At 34.4% G+C, this 8,189-nt stretch overlaps 1 non-coding gene across 1 annotated transcript; it reads left to right on the top strand.

Moving 5' to 3' along the window:
- Positions 1 to 1,106: 1,106 nt before the first annotated feature.
- On the top strand, positions 1,107 to 1,178 carry TRNAR-CCG (transfer RNA arginine (anticodon CCG)). The gene has a single exon. It is a non-coding gene; the product is annotated as a tRNA-Arg (tRNA).
- The last annotated feature ends 7,011 nt before the right edge of the window (positions 1,179 to 8,189 follow it).

An 8,189-nucleotide genomic window follows, 5' to 3' on the forward strand; every position in this document is an offset into this window, starting at 1 on the left:
GAGAAATTAACATTACGCAAAAATGATGAAAAAACGACTATAAGATTTCGAAATGAGGATATGGAGAAGAATGGAGAGAAGTACCTTAGTGTCGAATACTATGGTCAGCATATGACGTATTTCTATCAAACAGAAGAAAAAAGCTACAAGGAATTCAAAACTTCACTAATTCCAAAGGGCTTTATTTCGAAAAGGAGCTGAGATAAGTATCACATCTAATTACGTAGATTATTTTCAAAAGATATAATGATCATAATGCCGTTTACAGCAATTTGATATTTTACAACGTTTAGGAGATATGATAATGAATGTTAAATTTGGTAATACTGCTAAAAGTCGTGAAATTAGAAGAATATGTGGTAATCCTAACTACCAAAAACTGTTGGTCAAGTGTCAAAGGTACGAAAACAAGCAATGGTCGCTTTAAAAATTTCTCGCAACTACGTCGTTTTAAGAAGTATTGTCAACTGTAACATGTATATATGGTAATGTCCAAGAGGTCGGGCGCCCCCAAAATATAACCTCAGTGCAGAAAGGGGGCAATCACTTCAGCAAATAACAAGAACATTCATTTTTAACAGTTATAAATTCATCAAAATTAACACATTATTACAAGCAAATTATCTCTCATTGTGTTAGAGCATGTACGATTTATTGAATTTTATATCATACGTCTCTCCAGTCTTCACACAATAACCAACTTTTTTTTTCTTTACATATACTGAATAAACGTTAATGTTATTGGTTGGTTAAATGGTTACTTCATTTAAACCCTCAAATATTTGGGCGATGATTTAATTACTTTCTATTAATTGCACTTAGTTTCTTGCTTGATATTCATAAATACTTTCTGTACGTTTTCTTACTAGACTATCCAGTTATTTGATAATATTACAAACAGAGTTGGGTGTTTTTCGTTTGTCAGATTTGTGAATTGACTGATTTGTCCATTTTCACAATTGGCACATTTTGGTCATTTTCGCGTTTGGTGCATTTGGTAATTTGAGATTTGGTAATTTGCAGATTTGTCATTTGGCGCATTTGTCAAGGTGCCCCTCTTCGTTGCACAATTGGGACATACACTCGAATTTAAACTGGTTTTGGGGGGCGCGATGGCTCAGTGGTAGAGCGTTCACCTCCGGTGCCAGGGGTCCCTGGTTCGATCCCAGCTCGCGCCGTGTGGATTTTGTGGTGGACAAACACCGTGCTCGTGTGTTTTCTCGGTGTTTTCCCGTTTCCTCCCACTTTCTTCATTCCACCATTTCACTCATCTCTCATCATCACCGTCTCCTTTAGCCTACCCGGCATAAGCTTGGGACGTAAAACCTAAAGATTTCATTTCATTTTAAACTGGTTTTATTAACACACTTCAACAGTAAACGAATAAAGAGCCTCATATCGACGTTGTAATCATTCAAACAAGAATGATATACCAAGGCATATACTGCCAGAATGAAAGTAAAAGCACAGACAAGAACTAAATCCCATCTCTCTTAGCACTAATTCGCAGGCAACTGAACCCATTCCCTTCTGTCTCTGAAATTCTGTAATACCAGAGCACTCAGTTACAGTTGGAATTTTAAAAGAAAATTGTCCCCAAATTTTCTTTTCAGAATGTCTTCGAAATTACAAATGTTACCTTAAGATATTAAATATGATTTTAAAGATCTTTTCATTCTTTATATAATGCAGTTACTTTCAATTGTTAATTTTTTCATTTAAAGATGTAGTTAATATCTTCTCTTCACTTTTCTGAATTTCCAATAGGCCGTTACAAAGGGAATATTAATATACATTATTAATGGAAATAAAGGTCATATTTGGAGCCCAGTTATTTATACAGGGTTGTAGGTAATTCCACCGACAAACTTTGGGAGGCGATTCCTTATACGAAGTGAAAAAAGAAGTTCTAATAAACATGGGTCGGAAAATGCCTCCTTTCAGAGTTATGATCCATTGAAAATTCGAAAAATCATTTTTCAAAACTCCCTAACTTAGAAACTATAGGACCTATCCCAAGCGGTTTAAGGCATTACACAGGAACTAGTATGTTCTCTTTCTAAATATGCATGTTTTACCACCTACCGTTATCGGTGAAAGGAACTGTGAAAAGCAAGTTGAAGTATCGAGATACTCCTTTAAGTACTAATGGTGCGCTCGTTTAACTGGTACCGGTGTTTGAAACATAGATATTTAGATAGAGCGTATACCAGGTCCTGTGTAATTCCTTAAGCCACTTGGAATAGGCACTATATTTTCTAAACCATAATGTTTTGAAACGTGATATTTCGAATTTTCAGTAGTTCATAACTCTGAAAGGAGACGTTTTTCGACCCATGTTGATTAGAACTTTGTTGTTTCATTTTGTATAAGGAACAGCCTCCAAAAATTTTTCGGTGGAGTTACGTACCACCCTGTATATCTATATCTATCTATCTATCTATCTATCTATCTATCTATCTATCTATCTATCTATCTATCTATATATATATATACATATATATATATATATATATATATATATATATATATATAGGGGAGAGTTCCCTAGTTTGAACCAGTTAGCACTATTTACTATATAAACTAGACAATACACAATTAAATAAGATAATGATGTTTTAATTTCAAAATATATTGTATCTGCTTTAAAATGGTGTGCACATTGTAACAAAATACTCATTATTGACATATTTATTACCAAAAAAAGTAAATTATTGACATCGGTCCATTTAAGGAAACTAGTTTCCTACGTTGAACAATGAACAATGCGTTAATTAGAATGGACCTCACAGAGACTTTAACGAATAAAATAAATTTACTCTCAAACAAGAAAGAAAATACTTGACAATTGAAACGCAGAAGTACTTGTGCAATTAATATAAATGTTAGGATAAATTTATTACCTTTACAAAACCTTTACAGAACCTTTACGTAACGAAGAAATAAAAAAAATGAAAATAATATTCACTGCTCAATTACGAAACTGAAGTAAGTCTTAACACAATTTGCTATTGTGTACAAAATGAAAAGTTGCATCTGCTTTGCGTGTTCAAGAAGTGAGAGTAACGTTACATGTTGAACAATAGTATATTTTTTTACTTGGTTTCACCTTTGCACAACGAGTGTGGACACAACGGCGGCATTGCAAGCACTGAATCATATCGTCTTGCCTGTTTGTCTTACATAGGGAGCAAAACCAACTGGTTTGCTTCTCATTGATTTGAAACAACTGCTTCTTTCTTTGGATCATCTTATTTCTTCTCACGGCTGAATGTTCAAGCTCTAGTTTGTAAGCACTAATTTGATTACAACAGCCTTCTGTGCTTTACTTTGGCCTCTTCGCGATCCGGCTTGTCCTGGTTGATCTATTGCTTTTGGTAAAGGTAATATCTGTAATAAGGTGTTTTTGAAGTTCTTTGGTTTCTTGGCAGGTGGCACATAATTCTTGTCCTGATCACTATCGTTTTCTGATTCGAGCTCTGACTCTAGACTTCGCATGACTGATAACTTGCTTGGTTGTTTTGTACGATCTTCTTTGGAAGATCAATATCCTGATTGAGAACTACCATCAGAATAGAAAGCATTGGATGGAGCAAAGAGATGGTCTGCAAAACCGTGACGATTAACCAGCCAAATCCCCGCTGTACGAAATGCACTGTGGGCATTACCGATTGTAGCTGCTCTGCCGTATGCTTCATTCAAGAGAGCTGGGATATTTGATTGTTTGATTTGATGTCCTTTGTAGGTGTTTAAGAACTTTCGTTGAGCTTGGCCGAAATACGTCTGCAAAGGTCCAAAGAATGCGACATCAAGTGGTTGCAAAAAGTGTATAGTGTGACCAGGTAGCTGCAGTAAAATAATGCCGTTTTCTCTTGCAACTTCCTAAGCCGCTAGGTTCTTGGTATGTGTGGTGTGTCCAGCAAGCAAAAGAAGAACTTTATTTTCTTTATTGCAGTTTGTATTCTTTCTAAAATGTTCAAGCCATACCACAAATAAATCAGAGTTTATGTATCCTGTATCCGAAATCTTGACAATGCTTCCTGCAGGGGCATCAATCTCAAAATCACTATTACACCTTTTGGCTTTCAATATTATCATGGGGGGCATGTTATACAGCTGCCGCACTCACTGCACAAACCATTGAAGTATTCACTCCGCGCTCTCCACTTGTAACAGCACCTACCTGACGTTTTCCTTTTTTACCAACTATTTTCGGTAGATGTTTCTGGACAGTAGTGAATCCTGATTCATCCACGTTGTAAATTCTCTCTGCTGTGATTTGGAATTGGTCCACATTGCATTCCAAAAGATCAAAAAATGTCCTACATTTTCTCTGTTAAATCCCTTTGCTCTTTGTAATGAGGTAGCTTCTGGGCGACGCACAGAAAGTTCAGGATTTCTTTGCATAAATGCATAGAACCACTTTTTTCAGCCAAACCTTTCTCCCGATTGAACGTGTGAGAAACACCACTTTTTTTTTTTTTTTTTGCTAAGTCAAACGCTAATCGCCGAACATCTGCTGTAATCGTCAGTCCAAAAAAACACTCTTCTAATGCTATCATGTGCTCCGCAAGAGCCTTCTCCATGTCTGGGTTGAAGGTAGCCTGCCTTCCTAGTCCCTTGGTTCCATTAACGATACTATTTTCTGAAGAGCATGCCGCCTAATCGTTGCTTTAGAAACTCCATATACTCTGCAGCATTCATTTAAACCATAAGCTCCATGTCGATAAGCAGCAATGGCCATTTGTAATTCCTCTTCCGTCCATTGGCCATATTGTCCTCTTTGGGCCATTCTTGAGCTGAAATAATGAAGAAACACGTCTTTAATATATTTGCAGTTACCCAAGGTAATACAATTTATTTAAAATTATTCATAGACTCTATACCAAATTATTTTAAAATGTTTGCTTGTAATGGACCGGTCCAATCCAGGCAACACGCGCTGGTTCAAATTGGGCAACTGCTACGTTGAAACAAAAACACGTGTTCTCAAATTTTCTATTACATTACAATATTAAAGCACATGCATTACCTTGTAGTTAAAACAACACATTTGACGCGTGTATAGTTTAAAACCTTGATAGTTACCTGTTAATGATGTAAGTTCAATTGCGATCCCAGCACTAACAAATCTGCATAACATACACGTCCGCCGTTCTCAGCTTGACTGCGTGCAGGTGGCGCGAAACTGTAAACAAAGTGTTCCTTCCCTTATCTGCAAACAGTGCAGCTAACTCTTATATTTCAAATATATCTACTTTTCAAAATATAAGGCGGTCCAATCTAGGAACTGGTCCAACTTCGGGAACTCTCCCATATATATATATATATATATATATATATATATATATATATATATATCGAAACTTAAGTTTTAAGTGTTTTGTAGTTTCTTAATAAAAACTGTAGGTACAGTATTTTGTAAAAATTACTAGTAAAATACTAACCATGTTGATCAAATTTTAAAATATAAAAAAAATCAAAGCACGTTATTTTCTATAAAAAGAAAGAAAATAATTATGTTCTGGTAATATGAACCTCTATGAAAAATAAACGTAACAACTGGTTTACAAAAGTTTATGATAAAGGTATTCATTAAAAACAACAACATTTGATTCATTTTATAATGTAAAAGGAAAGACGTTATGAGGTGAAAAATGATCAAAAGGCGTTAATTCATTGTGAAATCACTGAAAAAGTCTATATAAATCCAATGGAAATTGCCATTCAAAAGAAATTTAAAGACTCACTGAAAAGAGAAAAACATTTAGAAAGTTTATTGAGATTTCCTGTGAAATGCTTGTTTCCAAAATGTAAAAACATAAACCATCCATGCAGCACTCAGCGCAATCATTGATCCCGCGCATTTTCCAAAAAAGACTCATTGCTCTCACAGTTCTTCTCGGTTATCTGACGAAAATTATCTAACAGAACAGACAAACTGTTTTATTACTGGATTTTAAACCCCAATTGGAGTGTTTGACATTCATTTCTGAATTCCTCTCAGTTATGTTATTGCTGTGCTGTTCTATTAATAAAAGCCTCCAAAGGTTGATCATTTGTTTTTGATGCTATCTCGTACTTAGTTTGAATTATAAATGCGAGTATTGTAAATTTTTCTATAACATTAAGTTTGGAAATATGTAATAACATGGTGCAATACTATTTGAAGATGTTCTTTATTTTGTGCTCGCAACATTGTTAAATTGGTGGTATTTTAGACTATGTCAGACAATGTTCAACTGTCAATATTTGCATCGTTTGAAACTACAGCGGCTTGTAGGATATATCCAGATAAATGGTCCATCCTTTATGTATAATCTACAAACATTTTTTGCGTAATATAGATATATTTGAAATAAAGCATGGATTGCCTAATGTAACAAACTATATCCTTTTGGAACTTGAGTTTATAGATTTCCTTTCGAACTGAAATACCTGAAGTAAGTGTCGGGACTAAACAAGATGACCCACAAAATTCCTACTTTCTTTTATTCAAAGCCAGTAGCAGTAGTATATAGTAGCCATACAAATCATTGAAAAATGGAAAGAGAGTTAATGTCATTATTCTGAACGGTGACGCAGATCTCTTTCCTGTAGCTATATTTAAAATGATGTTCCCATATTAGATTTATTTCGGTAGAGCAGCTATTGTTTGTTTATTTTACAACAACACAATGCCAGTATAAACTTACATTAAGCGGCTAACCCATTTTAACTTAGTTATATTAATTTTAATATTGTTATTTTCTTTGAATAGCATCATTGCATTTAAATCTACATAAGAACTTTTTTTTATCAAGTAGCATTGTCTTCCTGTTTCGCTTACATTCCCGCACTATTGTGATACCAATTAGATTACATCGTCACACAAAAGCACGGGCCTTTATTATTTCACCAATTTTTATCCCTTTAGTGCATTTTTTCTACCTCTGTATTTAATTTTTATATGCATATCAATGTTACCATAGGTATACAAAAATAAACAAATAATCCAAGGATGAATAAAATACTGGTTGCTAGGTAAATTATGTGAAGTACTTTATATATAATAGAACTATAAACAACATATAAAAGAATAACTTTAAAAGATTAACATTATAAGAGGGAAGATAACACGCTTTAAGCTATTGCTATGATGGCATGAATAACTACATGTATAACCAATGCCCTGGTATTAAAACTCACTTCGGATAATTACATATCTAAGGAATCCAACTCCAGTTCATTACTTCATTTTCTCAATGTATTTTATGTGAGTGATTCCTATTATGTTAGTTATATTTACTGTGTGTTTGTTAGGGCATTTTATAGGGTTAGATTAATTACTGTTCACTCAGTAATACAAATTTAACTTATATGAATTTGCCAAATACTGATATCACCTGAGATTTTGAATTGGCACAAATAGAAATCCGCATTCTTGAATTTTTTCAGTGACTTATTGTGTTTGTATGTAGGTATATTATATAATCTTTAAGGCAATTTTTCATTAACTTATACCATTACCTGAGAACTAACATGAGCTACAGCTATTATTTTGTGACATACTATAAGGAATGATAAATTATTTTATCTCGTAACAAGAAGTCGACACAAAATCACTGTTGGTCTATATATGATTGTAAGAAGGGAAACTGTATTGTCACATGGAAAAACGTCCAATCAGATTTCAAAACACAAACCACAATAGTCAATTTAGATTTGACTATCGTCTAGGCCTAAGGTCACGACTTTTTTCTTTTAGCAATTGTGAGGGTTTAGATGGCTTCGATTTCAGGAAGATTTTAATGTGCATATATATATTGTTATTATACAAAACAATCTCATTGACTTAATAGTGTATTTTTATACAAGGAAAACATTATATACCTGATTTAGGAGGAGAAACTGAAAATAAAATAAATTTAATATAATGCTTATATGCCCTCTAAGTTAAGGTGATGAATAAGTAATTAAAGTGAAATCTTTCAGTTTCACGTCCCACGATTATGCCGGGTAGGCTAAAGGAGACGATGATGGTGAGAAATGAATGAAATGGCGAAATGAAGAAAAGTGGGAGGAAACGGGAGAATCCCGAGAAAACACACGAGCACGGTGTTTCTACACCACAAAGTCCACACGGCGCGAGCTGGGGTAGAACTGGGGACCTCAAGCACCAGGGGTGAACGCTCTACCACTGAGTCACC

Source organism: Thermobia domestica, chromosome 7 (assembly GCF_964235325.1).
Source record: "Thermobia domestica chromosome 7, izTheDome1.hap1.1, whole genome shotgun sequence".
NCBI classification, from domain to species: Eukaryota; Metazoa; Arthropoda; class Insecta; order Zygentoma; family Lepismatidae; genus Thermobia; species Thermobia domestica.